We start from the raw sequence: 24,920 nt of genomic DNA, 5'->3' as shown, positions 1-24,920 counted from the left end.
ATGTTATAGCATAAAGCTAAAAGAAGATAAAGGATGTTGGACAGCTTAGTGTTTTTTATTTGATATTTGGCTCATTTAAAATTCTAGATTGGGGGAAAAGGGGTCATAAGGCAGCTCGGTGGCACAGCACATATTTAGTGTATACAAGGCCCCCAGATCAATGCCAGGCACTACCACCCATGCCCCAAGTCAGTTCATTTTATTTTAAGAAATATGGTAGTGTTTTAAGGACTCACCATACACAGTATGTCATACAAACTACACTCTTATAGATACACAGAGAGACATGAGCATCATGAGCACAGCACCAAACCAGAAGAGTAGGAGTGCCGTGCCTTGCCTTTCCAGAGGTGGGCACCAGAGGCAAATGTCCAAAGACAGAGATGGAGTAAGGCGGCTTCTTTCAGACAGATAAGGATAAGAAGGATCGTTACAAACTGGCAGGCTGTTTTCTTGATGAGTATTGTGCAGGCAGAAGCTCTAGGCTGACCTCAGAAGAAATATCTGGCAATGGCAGCACCAGCTTCCCAATCAACACTGCAGTGGGTGCAGCTGCTGGCCCCAAACTGCAAGTCTTGCCAAATTTAGCTCCAAAGCTTTAAATTTAGCTCAGAAGCCCTCCTTCATATAAATATTAGATTGAGCCTTGTGAGCAAAGAGTCTGTACAACAAAGTTCACTCTCCATAGATTTACCTAAGAAGCTGTGGATGGTTCTGTTGTTTGACTCAGGGTCTCACTTATGTAGGACTGGCTGGCCAGATGGATCCCAAATTCAGACAGGTCTTCCTGCTTCAGCCTCAGTGCTGGAATTTAAATGTGTGAGTCGCTAGGCAGGAGCTGTAAATTTTAAAAGGCTTCGACATTAACATAACAAGACCACTAGCCTTTAAGCTTTTAGCTGACCACCAACGGCTCACTTCTGGTTCTTCCTCCTCCTAATATCTGGATGGCAGGCTCTTCCTGAGCATTATCTCCACTCAACCACAGTCCTCCACAGTCTTCAGTTCAAAAACCGGAGGCTCTCAGCACAACCCCTCGTTTACGTACATAAACCAACCAGACCCAAGTACTGGGCGTAAAAAGGACGGGCAGGAGGCCAAACTTCTTCTCTTCCTCAGTAAAACTCTGACTCCTCTACTGTTCTAGCTAGTTATTCTTCACTGTTTTTAAGACAAGAACCTGACCACTCAGAGTGATTCAGGAGGCTGCTGCATTTCCAAGGCCATATTTTCTCTAGAATTAAGCCTACCTAACAAGGAGATAAGTTCTATCACAATCAAAGACCCCACAATACAAAGATCTTAAATAAATCAGAACAATGGTAGGAAGCAAAAACCAGTTGCACATGGTGGTACATGGCTATAACTCCAATTCGTTGGAGGCCACAAGTCAGCCTGGCCTACACAGAGACCTTGTCTGAAAACAAAACAATCAAACAACAACAAAAGACAAAACAGGCATGGTTGTACACACTGGATGAAAAAATACATAAAAAGGAAAGGAAAGGACATGATTGCTCCTAGGTATGGTGGAAGAGAAAGTTTATTATAGATATAAGGGAGACATAACCAGATGGAGACACATCTGAGGGAGTCCAGAGTGGTCATGTTTCTGAACATATGGGGAGAGGAGGAAGGGAGAGAGGAGAACCAAGTATAGCAGCCAGGAGGTCAAAGGTGCACTGGAAGGAGAACCCAGCCCCTAGACTGTAGAGGGCGGGATGTGCTAGTCACACTCTTTAACAAGTAGGAACAGAGGGATGCTAGGAGAATCTGGAGGCCTGGTCCACTCTGATAAATTAAATAGGCATTCCCCGGTTGAAAGTTAATACATACCTGGCCTTAGCCCTTAGGTGGCTGAGGTCAGAAGACCTAGAATTTGAGGCTCGCATGGCTACACAGTAAATCTGAGGCCTATGTAGCAAGTTTCTCTATAAAACCCTGAAACAGCCAAAAGATAATCGATGGTCAAAAAAGGAAAAGAGGAAAAGAGCTAATCTTCTCAGAATGTGTGTTTACAGACTGGCCTTTGAGATTAGAAAGATGTGTTCCTCTACCTCTGGAATGCTGGGGTTAAAGGTATGCCTCAAAACCTGGATACTCAGGAAGACCAGTTGTGTTGATGCATGTTCAAAATGCTTACACTATACTTGCATTCATTTTAGAAACTCAGTCTTTTATGTGGTTTGAGAATTTGTTCGTTTCCTCAAAGCTTGCATGTGAGGGCTGAGATGTAGCTCACATAACATGCAGAAAGCTCTAGGCTTGATCCTCATATCACCCCCTAAAGGGAGGAAGACTGACAAGATGACTCAGCAGATAAAAGCTTTTGTCATGCAAGCCTGATGACCAGAAATAACAGACAGCCACATGTGGTGGCTCACATCTGTAATCCTAGGGTAAATGGGAGCAGGCAGAACAGAGGGGTTCCCAAGAAGCTTGTGGGCCAGCTGGCCTAAATACAGAAATTAGATATCCTGCCTCAAACAAGGTGGACGACGGGAACCAACTCCTCAAAAGTTCTCCTGACTTCCAGATGTGCTTCACACAGAAATAAATAAGTTCCCAAGTGATGTGGAAACACAAATGGCATAATCCTATTTGATTTCTAAATATTATAAATGATGGCTACTGCTAACTCAGTCCTTAAGATATCTAGGAGTTGAGGCAAAGGAGATGCTAGCATCAGGAAAGCATGAGGGTGTGAGTCCGGCTCCCTAGCACTCCTGTCAAGAAGCCGGGCCTATGATCCTTGCAGTGGGACGTGGACGGGGGGAACACTGACCAACCAGTCTGCCCTAACAGTGAGTTCTAGGTTCAGTGAGACACTGTCCTAGTTAGCTTGAAAACAGCCCAGAGCTGAGGTTGTTTCAACTGGGGAATTGCCCAGATCAAATGAGCCAGTGAAAAACTGTCCTGATTGCTGACTGATGTGGGAGGACCCAGTCCAGGGTGGGGAGCATCATCCTGGGCTACATGCAAATGCTAGCCAACCAAGGGCCCAAGAGTAAGCTTGTGAACGAGCAGTAATCAGTGCTCCTCCAGGGGTCTGTTTTAAGATGCTGCCTTGAGTTTCAGCTTGGCTTTCCTCGATGACAGACTGTAAACTATAAGAAGGAAACCCTTTCCTCTCCACATTGCGTTTAAGTCAGAGTTAGTTACCACAAAAACAGAAAAACAAGATAGAATAAACACCCAGCCTCAAAACAAAACAAACAAACAAACAAAAAATGTGGATATCTACAGAGGAGGACAACAGTCTGCACCTTTTGCTCCACAGGCATATATGTGGGTAGGCACACATGTACACATACATATACTACACACACACACACACACACACACACACACACACACACACACACACACACACACACACAAAGATAAAAAAAAAATTAAAAGAGGGCTGGCAAAATACCCTCATCAGAAAAAAGGCCCCTCAGGGGTTGGGGACTTAGCTCAGTGGTAGAGCACTTGCCTAGCAAGTTCAAGGCCCTGGGTTCAGTCCTCAGCTCCAGAAAAAAAAAAAAAAAAAGAAAAAGAAAAAGAAAAAGGTCCCTAGGGCCCACATGGTAGAAGAAAGAACTGATTCCTATAGCTTGTCCTGACCGACTCACATATGCAATGGCATAGATGTACTCATATACACACACAAGACACAAAATAAAATAAAATCATATTACACCAGTGAAAACTGATGTGGGAAGGCCCAACCCATGATGGGGAGCACCATCCCTAGACAGATGGTCTATAAATAATAACTCATAAAATTTTATGTATGGAAAAAGCTCAGTGGTAAAATGCACTGGCTTTTCTAACAGAGGGCCAGGGTTCCATTCCCAGCACCCAACCGACAGCCCACAACCATCAGTGACCCCAATTACAGTTACCCTCATCTGACCTCCTCAAGAACAAGGTATGCATGAGGTACACAGCTGAACATGCAGGCAGAACATTCATATACATAATAAAAAATGATCCTAAAAAACGATTAGGGTTTAGAGGGAAAAAAGAGAAGGGAGAAAAAGATTCACTTTGTATGTATGTTTTGTCTGCACATATGTATGTGCCTGCTACTTATGGAGGACAGAAGAGGGCATCAGATTCTAGAGGTGGGGTTACAGATGGTTATGATGTGTCACATGGGTGCTGGGAATTGAACTCAGATCCTCTGCAACAGCAGCCAATGCTCTTAACCACCTCTTAACCATTTCTAAATATAATTAAAAAAAATTTTTTTAAGGTAGAAAGTGATCATGGACTATACTCAGTGTATATCTCTGTATATGTATTTATACAGTGTGTGTGTGTGTGTGTGTGTGTGTGTGTGTGTGTGTGTGTGTGTGTGTGTATCTCAGTAGGCAAGTCAAAAAAGGTAATTTGTGCAAGTGACTTTTCTTTTCACCACATGGGTTCCAGGGACTGAATTTAGTTTAGCCATCAGATTTGGCAGTAACCTCTCTAACCTATTGAGCCACCTTAGCGCCTTAGCTTTTTGTTTTATTAATTCTTAATCCTTAAACAGAAGAAGAACTGGAGAGATGGCTCGGTGGTCAAGAACACTGACCGTTCTTCCAGAGGTCCTGAGTTCAACTCCTAGCACCCACATGGTACCTTATAATCATCTGTAATGGGAACTGATACCCTCTTCTGGTGTGTCTGTACTCATATACAAAAAATAAATCTTAAAAAAAAAAAAAAACAGAAAAAAACCCTTACCCTTTCCCCCTTAAAAACACCTAGAGAGGGGGTTGGGGATTTAGCTCAGTGGTAGAGAGAGCGCTTGCCTAGCAAGCGCAAGGCCCTGGGTTCGGTCCCCAGCTCCTAAAAAAAGAAAAGAAAAGAAAAGAAAAGAAAAGAAAAGAAAAAAAAAAAAAACCACCTAGAGAATGGGTACTATTATAGTCATTTTACATATAAAGAAATTGAAAAAAAAAAAGCCTAGTAATTTAGTTGATAATACTCAGCAATTTGTAGAGCAAGCATTCAACAAGAATGCTCTTTGCTCTTTATTTTATTTTGGTTTTTCAAGACAGGGTTTTTCTGTGTAGCCCTGGCTCTCCTGGAACTCCATCTGTAGATCAGGCTGGCTTTAAACTCAGAGATCCACTGGGGGTGGAGGGTGATGACCTCGCCCAGAAGAATGCCCTTCTTAAAGTGAAACTAAAACTACTAACAAAAGGGAGGAGCTAGGAAAAAGAGGTCAGAAAGAATTAAGTATATTAACTTTAAGTTCAGAAGTGTCTCATATCAACATCATCAGAGCTTAATATGGTGGCACATTGCCTGTAATCCCAGGACCGGAAGGGTAGAGGCAGAAGGTTGAGGAACTCAAGGTCATTCTTGGCCATATGGCAAGTTTGAGGCTGTCCCCAACTGTGTGAGACTCTCTCTTAAGCAATTAAATAAGAAAATAAAATCATATAAAATAAAAGTCTATGTTGCCAGAATGTCTTTCCAACATGTATTTTCAATTATTCTTAAATTATGCTAAATCACCCTTTATAAAAGCTGCCCTTGATCTTTCCCTTATCCTCCAAAGGGAAGAGGGTAAAAGAGCATAAAGGATAAAAAGAAACTGTAATTTTACTTCCCAACACCTTTAAGAGCTGTTTCCTTGACCTTTTCTAATGTCCTGATAATTAGAAAACAAAGGCTTAATTAAAAAGACACTTTTGGTTGAAATAAAATAATCTTTTGGTATTTTTTTTGCTTGGAAATGACTGAAACGGTTTTTTTTTAAAGGCTTTAGATATATCCTATCCACCCCTAAATCAAATGAAAACCACGTTTTAAAAACCTGTCATCTTTTAATTTCCCAGCAGTTCCTTCCCCTCAAAGGCTATTCCTGCTCTAGCTGCAGACGGGAGCTGCTCCCAGTGACGTCAGAGCAGTCTCCCAGCAACGGTTGAGGAGGGCTGTCCACCACAGGGGTTTCCTGAAAAGCTAATGAGAAATTACCCACATATTTGCTGAAATATCAGGATGCAAAGATGCAGTGGAGTCATGCTCATCCCTTACAGCTCCTGTCACTGTATAATGAACGAGATATTCTGCCAGTGTGCTCCTCGTTTACTCTACATCAATCCTTTTCTCCCCCACCCTACTTCCGGCTAAATAAAGTTAAATTGTCAGTTTGAAAATTTTATGAATAAAATAAATTACTGCGATACCACAGAAAATAGAACTGCAAATCTAAGCAAAACAGCCAAATCCAGTATTTTTTCACTTCTTACGAAGAATTCTGAATAAATGGCAGAACAGAGAAATAAATCAAGACAGAAAATAAACAGGCATGTTGATAAAGGAACAACTCAGCATGTGCTATTCAAACACAGATGCTTTATAGAAAGGCAACTTTTAGCTTTTTCTAGGCTCTAGTCTACCGAGTTCTTCAAACTGACCTCCGCAGTCCCTTCAGAGATCATCTAAATTAAAATGGAGAGGCATAACAGGAACTGGAAACCCACATAGAATCCAAAACTCACCACCCGAGGGCTGTAAAGCTCACAACCAGGCCTATACCTGCAAGTCCTTCCTAACCTTCGCTTTAGCTGGACAGATTCAAAATTAACTCTTACTCTGAAATACAGTGACAAGGACTTTTATATAACTACCTATTTTGAGGTCTGAAAAGCAGCACACAAAGTGATCAGGAACAGGATAAATACAGAAAAATCCCACACTCCAAAACTCAATTTTAAATTAATGGCTTTTGGGTTCTAAAACACCTACTGAGCTCTTTTTCCTTTTACATTTAGAAATAGCAATTAGGTAAAATTCATTAGCATCAGCACTCACAGGGTTAATTTCAAGCACCTTGCTTCAGAAATCCCGACTCTGGTTTAAGTCTGCCGACTCTGGTTTAAGTCTGCCGTGAAAAGAATCAAGCACAGGTATCCTATCACTAAACATCCCACTTCAGCTCCAGTCAGTGGTGCCCAGTTGTCAGCGAGTCACAAAGACTTCAGATCCATTTTTCTTCTTCCTTCTCTCCGACCCCTCCCTCTCAGGAGAAAAAGACTGCAAACAAAATAATACGTCACTGGAGGTAGAGGGAATCCCATCTCTGCACTCTTTAGAAACCAGAGCCAGCAAACAAAAACAAGCCAATTATAAGAAACAAACAAGCCACTCAAAATTGAAAGTGGCAGACCCAGAGAAACCTTAATACATCAAATAGCATTTGTAGGAAAACGGTTTAGCAAACTACTCCCAGATGCTTATAACCACAAAAGCTCCTGATACGACAAAGGCGACATATTTCTCCTTCACACATTTGATGAGTAGGGGACAGTTACATAAAGACACAGGACACAGAGGCATATTCACCAGGCGGCATGGAGAGCTGGGTAATGACACAGTGAAGGATATTTATAGGGGATTCCCTGCTTCCTGCAATGTGCGTCAACAGCATCAGCAGAGAACAGAAATCACCGCGAGTCTCATAAGCCAAATCTGAATGAGGCACTGCTTAAAATAATCATGGAAGAAGTAGATCTGCAAACAGTATAAGTTCTAGCAAGCCTAATATTTAAAATGTTTTAAAGATAAAAACAGCCCCTAAAAATGTCCAGAAACCCCCCACAAAATTTAACATTTGAAAATCAAATTCCCATAGTGTGTATTATACAGATAAATCAACAATGCTATTTTTAAAATGCCAATTTTTGTAACCTCTCCTCTCCCAGTCTGTGAAGTCCAAGGACTTTTATTTAAAGAAAGAAAACTCACCCGGGATGGATCTGCACTTACGCGAACAGCGAGCTCACATTATTAATGGAGACCTCATTGTAAGAATCTGTTCTGCCTGCCGGAATTTTGCCGGAAGAAATTCCTTCTGGGAAACCTGTGCCTCTTCCCCCGCCCACAGTCCCCAGCCGCCCCCCTTCACCCTTGAATGAAATGCTACTGATCCTTGTTGCTGCTTCTCCAGCTAATTGCCATGACGTGTCCTGAAGCAGACCATGGCCCAGCTGTTTTAAGGATGTCACCCAGAGCTCTGCCAACAGACAGACAGACAGACACACATACACACAAAAGGCGCACGCGCACACACAAACACAGAGAGAGAGAGAGAGAGAGAGAGAGAGAGAGAGAGAGAGAGAGAGAGAGAGAGAGAGAGCTCACCCCTCCCACCTCCTCTTCTTGCTTTCATTCAGGTACTTCTGTAGCATGCCTGCCTCCACACTGCTCTGAGGACAGCTTTTAAAGATACAGCAGCAGCTCCTTTTTGCTGCATATGTTCAGCTGCCAAAATAGACTTTTTAGTGAAGAATAATGATTTGGGGATATGTAAAAGTTCACTTTTAAATTTATCCTGCCTTTTTCTCACCTGCAAAATAATTGAGGTCAAAGAAATGCTTTTTACCTAAAAGCTACCAGGCTCAACTTTTAAAATGTAAAACAAAGACCAAACACAATTACAGAAAATTTTCTTTCCAGCAAGCTATATTTAGTAAAATCATTTTTCACGTGGGGGCAGAAGATAAGCAGCATCAAACACTGGTAGCTATCTGTTTCTCCTCCCAAACTAAGACCAAGCAGAAAGCCCAGGTATAAAATGAGGACAGGAATGAATATTAGGGGGTAAGGATAAATATATTGCAATAAAGGAGTTAATTCAAAGGAGATCACAAGAAAAGAGTAACAGTTATGGAAAGGATAGAGCATGGTGAGCCAGCAATGGTAGCTCACACCTGTGGGAGGCAGGGGGTGTGCTTTGAGTTCAAGGACACTATCCTACAGAGAAGACTGTTTTGTTGTTTTTGTTGTTAAAACAGGGTCTCACTATGTAGCCTTGGAAGTCTGGAACTCACAGATATCAGCCTGATTCTGCTCCCCAAGTACTGGGATCAAAAGTGTGAGCACCACATCCAGCTAAGACTCAATCTCAGGAGAAAAAAGTCAGAAATTCCTGAACCTGAACATCATTTCCAGGAATCTGCCCTGGAGCTTCTAATTTAAATCCAGCAAGGTAGCTCACACTTATAATCCCAGTAGTCTTGAAGGCTGAAACAGTTCAAGGTCAGCCTGGGCTATCAAACCTTGCCTTGGATAAACAAAGTCCAGAGTAACAGGTCTAAATGTGCCTTTCACAGTCTTTGTCCATTTCCTCTTTGGGTCCCTTCCTTTTATTCCTAAGGACTGGTTCTATAACCTTGCTCACTCTAAGAATGTACTCTACCACTGAGCTATACCTCCAGTTCTAGATCCTAATTTTTAAATGCCGAAAGAAAATTGGTGATAATATCTAATCTACAGGAAGAAGCAAAATCTGTCATAGTGCAAAATTACTATGGCTAAAGCCAAGGCAACCTAAGGATAGCAGGAGAGGCTGTTAAGAAAGACTCACCCGAGACTAGAGAGATGGCTCAGTGGTTAAGAGCACTGACTGCTCTTCTAGGAGTCCTGAGTTCAATTCCCAGCAACCACATGGTGGCTCACAACAATCTGTAATGGGATCTGATGTCCTCTTCTAGTGTGTCTGAAGACAGCTACAGTATAGTCATATACATAAAATAAGTAAATCTTTTTTTTTTTTTTAAAGATAAGACTCATCCATGGACACGCCTTTAATCCCAGCACTGGGAGGCAGAGGCAGGTGGATCTCTGTTGAGGCTAAGTGCATAGATTTCGTCACCCTGTCCCCAAGTTATTTCTCATTGGTAAATAAGATGTGGACAGCCAATAGCTGTGCAGAAGAAGCATAGGTGGGGTTTAGGTTTCCTGGGTTTTGGGGTCAGAGGACCTTGAGAGAAGACGGAGAAGTAGGAGAGGCTGCTATGGGTTAGGTGAGCCATGAAAAAACATGGCCTTGAGTGCTGCCCAATTGGAGTTGAGAGCAGCCCAGATTAAACATAGTAAGTAATAACTTGGGGTTATTGATAGGAAAGTAGATTCTAACAGCACAGAGGATAGATATCTGCCCAACTCTTGTGCTGTTTAAGACTTATTGTAAATATAAAGGTTGCATGTGTCTTTTATCTAGTAACTAAATGATGAAAGGCAGGGTAAAAACTCTGGTTGGTATTAAATAGTTTCCACTACAGATCTCTGAGTTCAAGTCCAGCCTAGTCTTCAGAGCAAGTTCTAGGACAGCCAGGGCTACACAGAAATACCTTGTCTCAAAAACAAAACAAAACAACAACAAAAAAAAGCCCACCAACAAAAACTTAATCCATGGAACTAGAGAGGTGGCTCGATGGTTAAGACTGGTTATTCTTCTAGAGAGGACCTAGCCTTAATTCCTAGCAGCACCTACTGTAACTGGGGAGTGACCCGCAGTAACCAGTTCTAAGGCAGCAGGCAGGCAGATGCACAAAGACACTCATGCATGGTTGCAGGGCTAACGCCTAAACCTCCTCTACTCACCCAGACATATGTTGTTGCAAGCACATGCTCTTATTGTGGGTCCTGGAACTATGGTGAGCTCTATGAATGTAACATAGACTCATACTAAAGACAAAAAGACACAGCACCTTTTATTCTGAGTCACATGAGAAGTCATTGGGGAGTTAGAAGGCTCACAGCAAAGAGCCAAACAATTATTAGAAGAAACTCTGAACTGTCTGAGGTGGAAGGCTACTAAGGAACCTTTGGTTTTGCTTTTGAGACAGGGTTTCTCTGTGTAATCCTAGTTGTCCTGGAGCTTACTCTGCAGACCAGGCTGGACTTTAATCCCAGAACTCTGAGATCTGCCTGCCCCTGCTTCCTGAGTACTGGGATTAAAGACATCTACTTGTAGGGAGCTGCGACATGCTGCGTCTCAAAGATGGCGCTGGTTTCCGCCTTCCACCCTCCCAACGGTGAGCGCTCCTTGTAGTAAACAAGTCCTTATTTGGCTATGCCTGCCTGGCCTGCAAGGTTCCGCATAGTGACAGCCTGTCTGCATAGCACCTTGGGGTTGGTTGGCATTGGGTACTTAAGCTGATGTAGGGCGTTCCCCGGGGTAGTAGAAGACTGTATCAAGGTTCCTGAATAAACTGCTTGAAGAAGATCTCCTCTGGTCGTGTCTTCCTTGCTGGTCGAGGTTGGTCTCGACATCTACTGGTACTTTTTAAACTATTTTTTTTTTATTTTTATTTATTTATTATATATGAGTACATTGTAGCTGTCTTCAGACACACCAGAAGAGGGCATCGGATCTCATTATAGATGGTTGTGAGCCACCATGTGGTTGCTGGGATTTGAACTCAGGACCTCGGGAAGAGCAGTCGGTGCTCTTAACCACTGAGCCATCTCTCCAGCCCCCTCTACTGGTACTTTTTAAAGGTGAATTAATTTATTTAGCTCAAGTGTGTATGTATGTGTGCACGTGCACATGTGTGTATTTGCAGGCATGTATGCACAGGCCATAGCACACAAGTGGAGGTCAAAGAACAACTTCTGGACGCCAGTTCTTTCCTGCCATCCTGTAGGTCATGTGGCTCAAAATCAGGCTGGAGCCAAGCTGAGCCATCTTACCAGCACCCCACTGGCAGGTTTTAAGCAGAGGAATTATGTGTTCTGGGCCTATTATTTCTTTGTTTTGTGGCCTCCAATTTTTTGTTTGATAAGTTTATACTATACAGAAAATCAAAAAATGCAAAAATTATCACCTAGATATATACAAAAAGTATATCTGCATGTAAATATGTAATTTAAAATTTATTTTAAACATTTCATGGCAACTCATTTCAGTATGCATCCCTAGCAGATACAATAAGGTCATTCTGAACTATTAAAAATAAAAAAGCCACTAGGCCAGCTGTTGGTGGCACACACCTTCAAGAGGGAAAGGCTGGTGGATCTCTCTCTGAGTTATAGGACAGCCTGGTCTACAGAGCAGATTCTAGGACAGCCAAGGCTACGCAGAGAAATACTGTCTCTAAAACACGTGGGGGGTGGGGGTGGGGGACACTACCTAGGTGAATTCTTGATGAATCACTGTGTTGTTCACATGAAAACAAGATCTAAAGTGTACTGTAGCTTTAAAACTGAAATGACTTCTTTGGCTTGGGGGGGGGCATTTTAGAGACAAGGCTTTAAACCTACTACATTCCTAAGGCTAGCCTTAAACTCCTCCTGACCCCACTTTCTAAGCACTGCAGCAGAGTTCAATTCCCAGCAACCACATGGTGGCTCACAACCATCTGTAATGGGATCTGATGCCCTCTTCTGATGTGTCTGAAGACAGCTACAGTGTAGTTATACACATAAAATAAATATTAAAAAACAATCAACACTGACTTTTGGATTAAAAATCCAGACTCTCGGGGTTGGGGATTTAGCTCAGTGGTAGAGCGCTTGCCTAGGAAGCGCAAGGCCCTGGGTTCAGTCCCCAGCTCCGAAAAAAAGAACAAAAAAAAAAAAAAAAAAAAATCCAGACTCTCATAATATAATTACACAAAATTCCAGGAAACAGTCTAAAATTACTTGGCTATGTGAAGATGATTTCAATTTGTGTACGATAAGTCATGAACAATCAAAACATCAAGATAAACGGATATTGGAATTATCTGATTTTTTGAGACAAAGTTACTCTGTGTAGCCCAGGGTGGCCTCAAACTCAGAGAGATCCACCCACCTCTGCCTAGTTTGCTTAGTATGAAACTTTCTATAGACCAGGCTAGCCATGGACTCAAAGTGATCCTCTTAGTGCTGCCTACCAAGTCTTGGGGTCACTGTGCCTGGCTCAAACTGTCCTGGTCTAATACAGTTAAATCTATAGGATGCATTTCTCCATAGGATCTAAAAAACCAAGGCTGCCTACTGCCCCTCCAAATTCAAGAACACAATAGAAGTCCTAATCAGTGCAATAAGCCAGGAAAGAAACAAGGCACACAGGATCAAGGAAGAAATAATACAACTGTTCCTATCCACAGACAACTATATACACAGAAAAGGCCAAAAAGCCAAAAAACTGAAGTTAAGACCAAAAAACCTTCTCAAGCCAGAAAATTTAGCTAGATAATAAGACAAATCAAATGCCCATAAATTTAGCATAAACAATAAAAAATATGATAAAATACAATTTATGACTATGCTTCTCAAATTAAATGCTTAGGTACTGAAAGCCACAAATGAAAGATATCAAAAACCTAAATAAATCCAAGTGTGCACTCACGCTGACCTATAGGTTTAGTGCAAATTCCATTCCTTCCTACGAGGATTTTTTGTTGATACAAACCAAAAAATTCTAACGTTTATGTGGAAATGCAAAGATAAAAAAGAAAAAACAACTTTTTGTTTGTTTGTTAAATTGTGTGTGTGTGTGTGTGTGTGTGTGTGTGTGTGTGTGTGTGTGTGTATTTTCCCCAGATTAAACCCAGACTGTCAGGCTTGCAGCAAATGTCTTTATCTACTCATTGCCAAGCAAGAATAATTTTAAGAAAGGTAGTCTTAGGACTCAAAGAATACAACTTTAAGACATTGTAACATTATAAAAATGAACTGAGCACAGAATCAGTGAGACCTATGGGACAGGAATACAACACACAAATACGTTCATCCAATTGCTTACAAAGAAGTGAGGATTATCTAATGGGAAAAGAACAGTCTTGTCTTTTCTTTTCTTTTTTTTTTTTTTGGAGCTGGGGACCGAACCCAGGGCCTTGCGCTCTACCACTGAGCTAAATCCCCAACCCCAGAACAGTCTTTTCCAATGATATAAAAACACTTGGTTACACACATGTGTACTGGCACAAACATATACGGAAGTGTATGCTGGGTATTCCAGCATGAGGGAGCTGAGACAAGATCATTTAGATAGAGCTCAAGGCCAGCCTAAGCTACACAGCAAAACTCTTGTCTCAAAAAGGAAAAGGGGAAAACACAGAAAAAAAAAAGAGTAGAACTTCAAACTTCAACAAGTATGACAGAAAATGGTAAGTATTTATGAATGAGATTAGGGAAGAAGTCTGTTGTTGATTTTCACTTTGTTTTCTGAGACAGAGTTTCTCTGTGTAGCCCTGGCTGTCATGGAACTCACTCTGTAGACCAGGCTGGCCTCAGACTCAAAGAGATCTGCTGCCTCTGCCTCCCAAGTGCTAGAGTAAATGATGCATACCACTGAGGCTGCCACCATTTGTTTTGTTTTGTTTTAAAACAAGGTATGTAACCTTGACTAGCCTCAAGCTTTTTTGGCCAAATGCTTGGTTTCAGGCAAGCTTGGCACCTCAGAAAAAAATAATTTAACATGATGACAAAAGCACAACTCAGCCAGGCATGGTGGTTCACACCTGTAATCCTAGCACTCCTGCAGGAGAATCATCCAGAAGCTCATGGACTATGTGCTATGTGGCACAAATGCAGAAGCAAGGGAGATCTTGTTCAAACAAGGAAGAAGCAGAGAACAAACTTCTGAAAGGTTGTTTCCTGACCCTCACATGCATACCCAGTGCATTCCCATCACCCCTGCACTTCAATTTAAAACAAAGCAACAACCCTCAACAGCATTTAAGAAAACAAAGTTCAGGGGTTGGGGATTTAGCTCAGTGGTAGAGCACTTGCCTAGCAAGCACAAGGCCCTGGGTTCGGTCCGTAGCTCTGAAAAAAAGAAAAAAAAAGAAAAGAAAGAAAAAAAAAAAACAAAGTTCAGTTCTGAAACGGCCAGAAGCCTTAAGGGAGGACTGACAACACAAGTGAGGTCGAGGACTGGAGTCTCCTGTGCGGGCACTGTATCTCTGAACTGACCAGACCAACTAAGCCACTCCTTGTACATATATAAAACTTGTATGTCAATGTTTTGAACTACTCTATTTATAATTGAAAAAAAGACCTATTCTTCAGTAAGTTAACAAATATGATTCATAAAATGGAAATTTACTCAGTGATAAAAAGAAATGAACTACTAAGATATATAACAATGTATATAAATCTCAAAGACATACTGAATGACAGACACTACTCTGAAAATGTAACATATTAAAGTGATTATATTTACATGACTTTCTGGAAAAGTAACAATTATAGAAACAAAAGACACATTGGTGGTTGCCAAGACCTGAGAGAAGAGAGAGGACTGATTATAGACCAGAGCCATCAGAAGCAATACAAAAATTCATGCGAACTGTGTGGTAGACACTGAGCTATAGTACATGGCAGAGTGCTTGTTTAGTATGTTTGAAAGCTGGGTTTTATCCCCAGCACTAAAAAAAAAAATTTGTTTTTAGAAAGCAATCACCTACTGTGGGTAAGCATCAATAAAGAAAACTTGGAAGAAAAAACTTAAGTATGGAGAAGACTAGTGGGATCCTAGACTAACCATGAGCTGCAGCTGAAGTACAGTTCAGTTGGTGGAGGGCTTTTGTCCTCAGCCTCCATGTGTGGTGGTACAGGCATGATGTAATCTCAGCACCAGGAAGGTGCAGGAAGGGAAATCACAAATTCAAGGTCATCCTTGGCTATACAGACTTTGGGTTCAGACTTCATTACATATATACAGATCTCAAAAATAAAATAACTTGGAAGGCTGTCTTAGTTAGGGTTTTACTGCTATGAACAGACACCATGACCATGGCAAGTCTTATAAAGGACAACATTTAATTGGGGCTGGCTTATAGGTTCAGAGGTTCAGTCCATTATTATCAAGGTGGGAGCATGACAACGTCCAGACAGGCATGGTACACATCTACATCTTCATCTGAAGACTGCTAGTGGAAGACTGACTTCTAAGCATCTAAGTTGAGGTCTTAAGACCAAACCCACAATGACACACCTACTCCAACAAGGCCACACTTACTAATTGTGCCACTTCCTGGGCCAAGCATACACAAACCATCACAGAGGTTGAGAAAGATCTTGGTGAGCTCAAGGACAGCTTGGTCTACAGAGAGTTCTAGGATAGCCAGGGCTACATAGTAAGACAGTCAAAATAAAATAAAAAATAAATTAATAAATAAAATAAAAATTATAGCTTGTTGATAAGTATCAAAGTACATGCTATGCCAGTTTGCAATATCCCATTTTACTTTGTAAGTTCATTCGTGGAGAACAGGCATCCATGGCAAAAGAATTCATAGTTTGAGGCCAGACTGGGACTATAGCAAGGCTGGGTTTTACAAGAACCAGAGAAGGCCAAAACATATTCGATGGAAGCAGAAAGCTTGTTTTACACGACAAGTGAGAAAGTGCTTCAAAGAAGAACTGACAGGTCAGATCAGATGAGAGCCTCCATCTGACCACATCTAGATCTCTCCTGAAGGGTAGGGTTCACATGCAGACTCAACCAATCCAACTGTGGATTCAAAAGAAAAAAATGTGTGGAATGCTGAGACAGAAAGATGGAGAGTTCAAGACTAATCTAAAAGCTACCAAATGTGTTCTGGGAAAGCCTGGGCTACAGTGAAACCTTGTCTCAAAATAAAACATTAGAGCTCTGAAGATAGGTAGGTTATTTTTGTCCTTAGTCCCTATACAATGCAGGTATCAACTGTTTCCAGAGCACTTGCATGTTATTAGACATTGTAAGACTAAGGCTTATCTGGGTTTTGGTAGCTGACTTGCCTAAGGGTATACCAAGAGAAACTACCAGGGCTTTACAAAGGGGAACAGTGATGATTAAAGCCAATAGACCTAAGGCAGAAAAAAGGGGAGAGACTGGGGACAATACGCCTGAGCACTCATTTCAAAGTACTTCCCTATGAAGACAGAACTACTGTAATGGATTTGAATGATGTGCCTTTAAGAACCATTTTTGGGCCTGCAGAGTTGGCTCAGTGGTTAGGGGCATTTGTTGTTGTTGCAAAGGACCCAGGTTTCATTCCCAGCATGCACATAGAGGCTACCACCTCCTTGGAAAACAAGTATGTATGGTCATGTAGAAAAAACACTCATACAAATAAAATAGTAAAAATAAATTGTTAAAAAATAATTTGTTAAATCCATATGGAATAAAGACCTACAGGATTACATGATTTAAAAGCAAGTTATGGGGTCAGCAAGATGACTTAGCAAGTCAAAGTCTGAAGCCAAGCCTGAGTTTGATCTTTTTTTTTTGTTGTTGTTCTTTTTTTCAGAGCTGGGGACCGAACCCAGGGCCTTGTGCTTCCTAGGTAAGCGCTCTACCGCTGAGCTAAATCCCCAGCCCCCTGAGTTTGATCTTGAGAACACACTCCACAGGTCATCCTCTAACCTCACACATGTACAATAGTATGTACATGGCCCATAGACATATACACACAAAATAAATGTTAAAACAAGCTGGATTTATCATCTGTAAACATTTTATTTAGCGTGAACAATATTTTATTTATTTATTTTGATTGAGACTGGCCTTGGCTAGCCCAGAACTCTGTATGTAGACCAGGCTGGCCTCAAACTCAGATTCATCTGAGATTGAAGGCATGCATCACCATCCCTGCCCCTATGCAGTATTTTAAACACTCTGGGTTTTTGTTTTGACAGAATGGCACTCTATCCTCCAGGCTGGCCTACAATTCAGGAAGTAGTTCCAGCTGTGTTTAAACTGGCAATCCTGCCTTCACCGCTGAGTACTGAAGTACAGGCAATTATGGGCACTTCAAAAGCTTTTGTTGTTGTTTACTGGCTTTTCTTTTCTTTTGTTTTCATTTTCTGAGACAAAGTCTCACTATGAAACCCATGCTGGCTTCAGACTTACCCTTTCCAGCTGAGATTAGAGGCAGCACCACTATGCCCAACTTTTTTTTAAACTGGAATTCTCGTCTTACTAAATCTGCTGGCACAGGTCTGCAATCCCAGCTACTCAGAAGGCCGAGGCAAAAAATATCAAAGGTTCAAGACCTACCTACAGTTCCATGGTGAGTTCAAGGTCTAGGAAATTAGTGAGACTGTCTCAAACATACAAGTAAAGGAAGACTGAGGACATTGCTCTGTGGTTCAATTCCCAGTATCAACCCCCTCCAAAAGAAAAGAAAAGAACCCTACTCTCCTATAATAAAAACTATTAAATAAGAAACATACTATAGGGAAATGTTCACAAGCAATACTTATAATGGAGAGAAATCTGGAAATGTCAAATAACTATTATTGGAAACAACAGTAACTGATGGCACACTCACATAAATGTATCAGAATGACAAGGGAGAATAATTGGTTTTCAACCTGTGGTTCGTGACCCTTTGGGGGGGGTCACATATCAGATATTCTACATATCAGATATTTACAATTCAAAAAAGAAACAAAATTATTATGAAGTAACAAAATAATTTTATGGTTGGGGGTTGTGGTGGTTTAAATATGCACGGCCCACAGGAGTAGTACTATTAGGAAGTATGGCCTTGTTGGACCAGGTATGGCCTTGTTGGAGGAAGTGTGTCACTATGGGGGAGGGCTTTAAGACACTCTTCTCCTGGCTGCTTGTAGTAGAGTCTCTTCCTGACTGTCTTTAGATATAGAACTCCAATACCATACCTGCCTGGACATTACCATGCTTCCCACCATGATGATGATAATGGACTATAAACCCCTGAAACTGTAAGCCAACCCTACTTCAATATTTGCCTTTATAAGAGTTGACCTGGGGCTGAAGAGATGGCTCATTGGTTAAGAGCACTGACTGCTCTTCCACAGGTCCTGAGTTCAAATCCCAGCAACCACATGGTGGCTCACAACCATCTGTAATGAGGTCCCCATGCCCTCTTCCGGTGTGTCTGAAGACAGCTACAGTGTACTTATATATAAAATTAATAAATAAATCTTTTTAAAAAAAGAGTTAGACATGGTTATGGTGTCTCTTCACAGCAATAAAACCCTAAGACAGGGGTCAACACAGTATGACAAACTGTATTAAAGGGTTGCAGCATTAGGAAAGTTGAGAATCACTGATCTAAAACAAACACTCGAAACTCTGTTTATTAGTTGTAAGTACTTACAAAAAAGATAATGGGATAAATATTTAAGAAGGGATTAGAAGATGGACAGGGGTAAAGTTCTTCTGAGGCGTTCAAACCCCAGAACCATACAAAGCCAGGCTGGCAAGCTGCATGCACGCCTATAATCCAGCACTCAGGAGGCAGAGGCATAGTCTCCAGGAGAAGCTGCTGGGCCAGGCCAGCCACAATTAGCTCTGGGCTCAGCAACAGACCTTGTATCAGTAAGTAAAGTGGAAAGCATCTGAGGACGACATATAATGTCAACTTTGAGCTTACACACTCATGAACACACCATATATACAAAGAACACATGTATACAAGTACATTACACATATACACACAAAATTAAAAGCTATATATAAAAGAAAATTTGTCTCTTAAAGTGCAGTAGATAATGTTTTCTTCTTATATGTATTTATTCATAGCAATGTCTAAAATTTCTTTAATGACCATGGACTGATTCTTTTATCAGATATTTTAAAACTAGCCATTCTCAGACTCAACTACACAATTAATGGATGACAAAGAAAGTAATAAGCAAATAGGAAATTTTTAGGTTTTTTCACATTTAAAGATTTTAATGTAAGCTTTAAAACAAACAGGTTCCTCAAAAGTGAACTTAACATTACTCAGAATCTTAGTTGCACTGCATACAACCGGAGTGTGTTCCAACCTTCCTAAACACAAACAGCAAGTTCTCAAGTTTTAGAATACAAGAGCTCCAGGCAAAGCCTTCTCAGCCTGCATCATAGCACACTGCAGTACCCCAGACATTACTCAGTACCTCTCTGGTTCATACAATTTTATTTACTCAAGTATGAAATCTAAATTCACAGGCCACTTGTGGTGGTTTGAATAAAAAACGGTTCCTACCATAGGCCATAGGAAAAGGGCACTATTGGGGTGCCATAAGGGGTGCAGCCTTACTGGAGTGCATGTGGCCTTACTGGAGGAATTGTCACTGGGTGTGGGATTAGCGGTCTCAGATGCTCAAGCCAGGCCCAGTGTGATTCAGTCTTTTCCTACTGCCTATGGATCCAAATGCGGATCTTAGCTCCTCCTCCTGCACTGTGACCACCTGTGTGATGACAATGGACTAAACCTCAGATCATAAGTCAGCCCTGATGAAATGTTCTCCTTTATAAGAGCTGCCATGGTCATGATGTCTTTTCACAACAATAGAACCCCTAACTAAGACACCATCTTTGAATCATATGCACACAATGATAAGAAAAGATAGCTCACAGACAACTGGGGAAAACTGAACATGAACTTACTTATCACATGACTCAAAACCAATTCTTTATAAAATCATAATGGGATGGCATCCAGACTTTAAAATCCTATAGTTATAGACATTACTGGAGCACATGAACACAGTCCAACTCTGAAGCAGGGGAGATGGTGAAGTGCTTGTCATGCAGCTGTGAGGCTGGAGTTTGAATCCCCAGAATTCACATAAAGCCAGTCATGGATGCATGTGTGTAATTGCAGAGATCCTCTAATGAAAGTGGAGTGACAGGATACACAGCACAAGCAAGCAGACTCTTAAACACCTGGTAGAAGAGAGGACAGACACTTCCAGTTGTCCTATGACCTGCACCTGGACACTGTAGTGTGTTCACCCATCTGCATATACACCTACATCATGCTCAAACATATCAACACACAGAAATTAGAAAAGGGGAAAAAATATTCCAACTTGTTTTTCCACATCATGTTGCTATCAAATGCCAGTGCAATCTCTAGTTCTCAAAGCTTCATAAGTAAAAAGAGCTCTGTATCATGATTTACTCAGACTAACCACTTCAATACTCATAAACTCACAAGTGGAAAAATGCACAAGAATCAACTGGCTACAAAAACTACTAGCAAGAATACTGTGTAGTCACCTAAACAAATTAAATACCCTTAATCCCAGGACTTAGAAGGCAGAAGCAGGTGGATCTCTGTGGGTTTGAGGCCAGCATGGTCTACAGAGTAAGTTCCAGGATAGCCAGGGCTACATAAAGAAACCCTGACTCAAACAAACAAACAAACAAGAACACACTGCTTACTTAAAGAATGAAGAACTGATTACAGACCTAATACAGTGTCACTCTGTGGAATTCCCTATTATCAGAAGGCCACTGAACTCTTACAAATGGCCCTTTGGTATCTAGATCAAGAAATTGCTCAGACCTTCAAAACATACTTATACTTCCAAAGAAGTACAATGCCTTCAAAGAGAGCATAGCAACTTAGCTTTTGTGAAGAGACCAACCTAATGCTCTGAGTGTTAAATGTGACAAATGTGACGAGAGACGTGGAATTACCTTCAAGACACATGCTGGCACAATTCTGCAATTCCACTATTCAGGAAACTAAAGCAGGAGGGTTCTGAGTCTGAGGCAGCCTGGTCTATAAAGTGAGTTCCAGGACAGCCAAAACTATAGAAAGAAACCCTGTCTCAAAATAAATAAATAGTCATTAGCTTATATGGCTACATATTATATATTTTTCCTGACCAATACATGCAAATGTCTAAAGTAATAAACATTGTATCATTTCTGTAGATACTATTTGTGATGATATTTGGTGTTGCCTGAAGTCATTCAAATTCTCTTTTCTCAATTCTGGAAAGGGCAAGTCAGGATGAGTTGCTCCAATACTTTGGTACTCAGGAGTAAATAGTCTGATTTTGCATATTTATTCAAAGTAGAACCTTATTTTTTGTTTCCTGCTTTTACCTCATTTTTTGGTTTTGTCTTTACTGTACAGGTTGAAGAAATGTCTTCACTAGGAGAACTTCAGAGAGTTTAATTATGATCTTGGTTCCACTGACTCTAACCTGGTGATGAGGACAAATATTATGAGCTCAGTAACTACAAAGAGAAGAGTATGTACAGATTAACAACTGCTGGGCACCTTGAACCATGGGCCATTCAACAACAAGAAGATGATGTAATTCTGAGTCACATGGTACACACTCTGTAATTGCAGCACTGGGAAGGCTAAGGCAGAAAGAAGACCACAAGTTCAAGCTATATAGCTCAAAAAATAAAATATATGTGATTTCAAACTGGGTTTTAAGAAGCCATGGAATCACTTCTTGGCCTTTTGGCTAAGACCAAGTGAAAAGCCGTGGAAATAAATGTCTGGGCAAAATAAGAGTCAAGAGAATGTGAATGGGAACAAGGGCACAAGAGAAAAACAGAAAACAAGGTGACTTCAACTTGTCTGACAGGTCCAAAGAAATGAGGCATCTGTGAGTGGGCGGCCGAGCCGTTCTCAGTCCTGCCAAGCAATATGGGATGTCCATATCTGAGGTTCACTGCTGCCTATCAGTAGGGAGCAAAGGGCAATAATACCCCAGTCTCTTGGTCAGTACAACTGACCAGAGGCAGCAACAAGGCCCAAAGGCTTCTTCTGGGTGAGTAGACTTAAAAAAAAAAAGGTCATTGCCCACCGCCCCAGGAATAGTTTTAAAGGCACCCAGACTCAATAGAGGCTTGAAGGGCTCACAGTTCAGTGACTGACCACCCCTCTGCCCACAATGCTGGAAACGGTTTCTATTTTAAAAAATAAATAATACTCAACAACAATATGTACAAATCCAGGAAAATAATCTTTCCCTAAAAAGAGAATAAGGAAAAGCCCACACTGAAGCCGAAGGGCAACGGCAGCTCTGCTGGACTTGGGACAGAGAGACAAAAACGGACAGAAACCCCTCTCTGCTGCGCTCAGGACCGAGAGGGGAAAAAAGCCCCTGTCAGACTCTGCCACCTTTCTGCCAGACCCACAGACAACATTCCCAAACCAAACAAGACGATCTTCCATAACCCGCACCAGGGAATTTCAAGGTCTACAAATATCACATTTGTAACAAAAAGGAATCTTGATTTCCTGCTATGTGTTTCATGCAGATTTCTCTCCACTTCTCTTAAATAAACAATACCAAAGTAAGAACTACAAAAGCAAAAACATCACCAGAAGACTCAGCATAACAGTCTCCATGAGTCGAGGGCTTTTATGGCACAGGTCCTACGACAAAGTAACAACATAAACTCATTTACTCTGTGTATCATGTGCCTCTTCCCACAGTACCCTGAGACCTTCCCAGATTTGGGCCAAGTGTGGTTTAACATGAACCAAATCTATCAACTATGGTGAAGGCAGACATGTAGGTTCTAATGAGCAGTGGTGGAAAAAGAAAAAGCAAATAAAACAAAACCATACTGCTCTATTCAGCTGCAAACAATGATAAATAATTCAGGAAAACTGCTGCAACACAGCACACAGCAGCAGGGTTTAAAAATAGACCAGAGGTTCAAGAGACTAGGTGAGAATCGGGAGTCACAGGAAAATGGTTTCATGTCAACAAGTTCCCAAGCCCTTTGCATTAAATGGAGGCTGCTGAAACTGCTACTCGAAACAAGCAGAGTTCCAATGTACTTTTAAAAACTATCATGAAGAAAATATCCTGCGTTTTGATTCTCCGTGACCAGACAGATGGCTCTGCAAGTACTGGTGTCTGCTGCTAGGCCTTATGACCTGAGTTCAATTCCTAAGACCCACACATGAAAGAAGAAAAACAACTTCCAAAAGATGCCCTCTGAGCTCTATCCATGTGCGCGCACACACACACTATAAAAGATATAATACAATATTAATGTATTTTTTATTTATTTATTTATTTATTTTTTTGTTCTGTTTTTCGGAGCTGGGGACCGAACCCAGGGCCTTGCGCTTCCTAAGTAAGCGCTCTACCACTGAGCTAAATCCCCAGCCCCTAATGTATTTTTTAAAAGATAAAAACATGTATACATGTCAGTCTTTATAAGTATGAAACCAAAATTATATGAGTTTAAGGTAACTCCTTTTGTCCATTTTTCAATTTTATAAAAGGGTTTCATATAGCCCAGGCTAGCCTCAAACTCAAACTATAGCAAAGACTGACTTTGAACTCCCAATCCTTCTGCCTCTCTCTTAAGTAATGGGATTTCAGCTATGCACCACCATACTCAGTCAAGATAACCCTTAATGATCCCTAATCTACCAATAAAAGTACAATATAGAATGGGAGAGAAACAATAACCTAGTCCTCTTATATATTACTTTACTTTAATTAAGCAAAAGAAATAACACCAAAGAAACTTCCTAAATTATAGGCCAATACATAAATAATCCAATAGATCAATAAGCACCATACTCACATATCTTTAGAAGAGAACTTGACTGTGTCTGTTTACAACTGTACCTTTCTTTTTTCTTTTTTTTTTTTTAAGATTTATTTATTATATGTAAGTACACTGTAGCTGTCAGAACAGAGCATCGGATCCTGTTACAGATGGTTGTGAGGCATCATGTGGTTGCTGGGATTTGAACTCAGGATCTCTGGAAGAACAGTCAGTACTCTTAACCACTGAGCCATCTCTCCAGCCCACAACTGTGCCTTTCTAACTTAAACTTCACAAAGGCCAGTTGTACTTGGACTAAGATCCACTGAATTTGTTGTTTTGATTTATGTTCAATTCTTAAATTCTTTTAAGTACTAAGAGGAAATGCTCAGGAAATAACAGCATTTTTAAAAATAAAAACTGTGATTTTTAAAATGTTCTGTTTAGGTCACTTGACACGGCAAGGTTATGTCAGCTGCTCTCCATCTCTGCCCACTCACATATAGAGGGGACCTCGGCCTTTCTGTTCTACAAACCTTAGCTCTCTCACTAGTGACAAGGGACAGTGTGGTCAGATGGGCCTGGATTTGAGACCTGGCATTAGGATCATTCCCTGTCAGAGCAAACAAGCCCTGTTCCACTCCTGTAGACAGTACAGATGTTCCTCTCACCAGCCCATCACCTCAGATCAAGATGTCAACAGAACCAGGGGACAGATCCTAGAAAGGCCTGACTCCCAAGCAGCCCAGGGTCCTCAGTGGGTCTCTGTTCAAACCCTGTCCTCCAGTGATAATACCCACTGTGCTATACCCACCACAGCCTGAATGGTGAGTAGAATGATGGTGATGGTGATGATGATGATGATGATGATGATGACAATGATCACAAAGGATATATAGGTAGAAACAAAATGTGTGGGTGTCCC

General features: G+C 41.1%; 1 protein-coding gene across 18 annotated transcripts in view; it reads right to left on the bottom strand.

Annotated features, from left to right (window-relative positions):
- Positions 1 to 24,920, bottom strand: part of R3hdm2 (R3H domain containing 2) — a 128,007-nt gene that overhangs the window by 74,577 nt on the left and 28,510 nt on the right. The window contains exon 1 of one of the 18 annotated variants that reach the window (XM_032913915.1): positions 7,735 to 7,858. The exons of 15 other annotated variants lie outside the window; for them this stretch is intronic. The gene's annotated coding sequence lies outside the window, so the exon portion shown is untranslated. Of the gene's footprint in view, positions 1 to 694; positions 1,385 to 6,801; positions 6,850 to 7,734; positions 7,859 to 24,920 lie in introns of those variants that run through there. 2 more of the 18 variants (XM_032913922.1, XM_032913899.1) reach the window with 2 other exon arrangements.

This window comes from Rattus rattus, chromosome 1 (genome assembly GCF_011064425.1).
Source record: "Rattus rattus isolate New Zealand chromosome 1, Rrattus_CSIRO_v1, whole genome shotgun sequence".
Taxonomy (NCBI): domain Eukaryota; kingdom Metazoa; phylum Chordata; class Mammalia; order Rodentia; family Muridae; genus Rattus; species Rattus rattus.
Note: the sequence above shows the minus strand (reverse complement) of the source record. Positions and strands in the feature narration are given on the sequence as shown.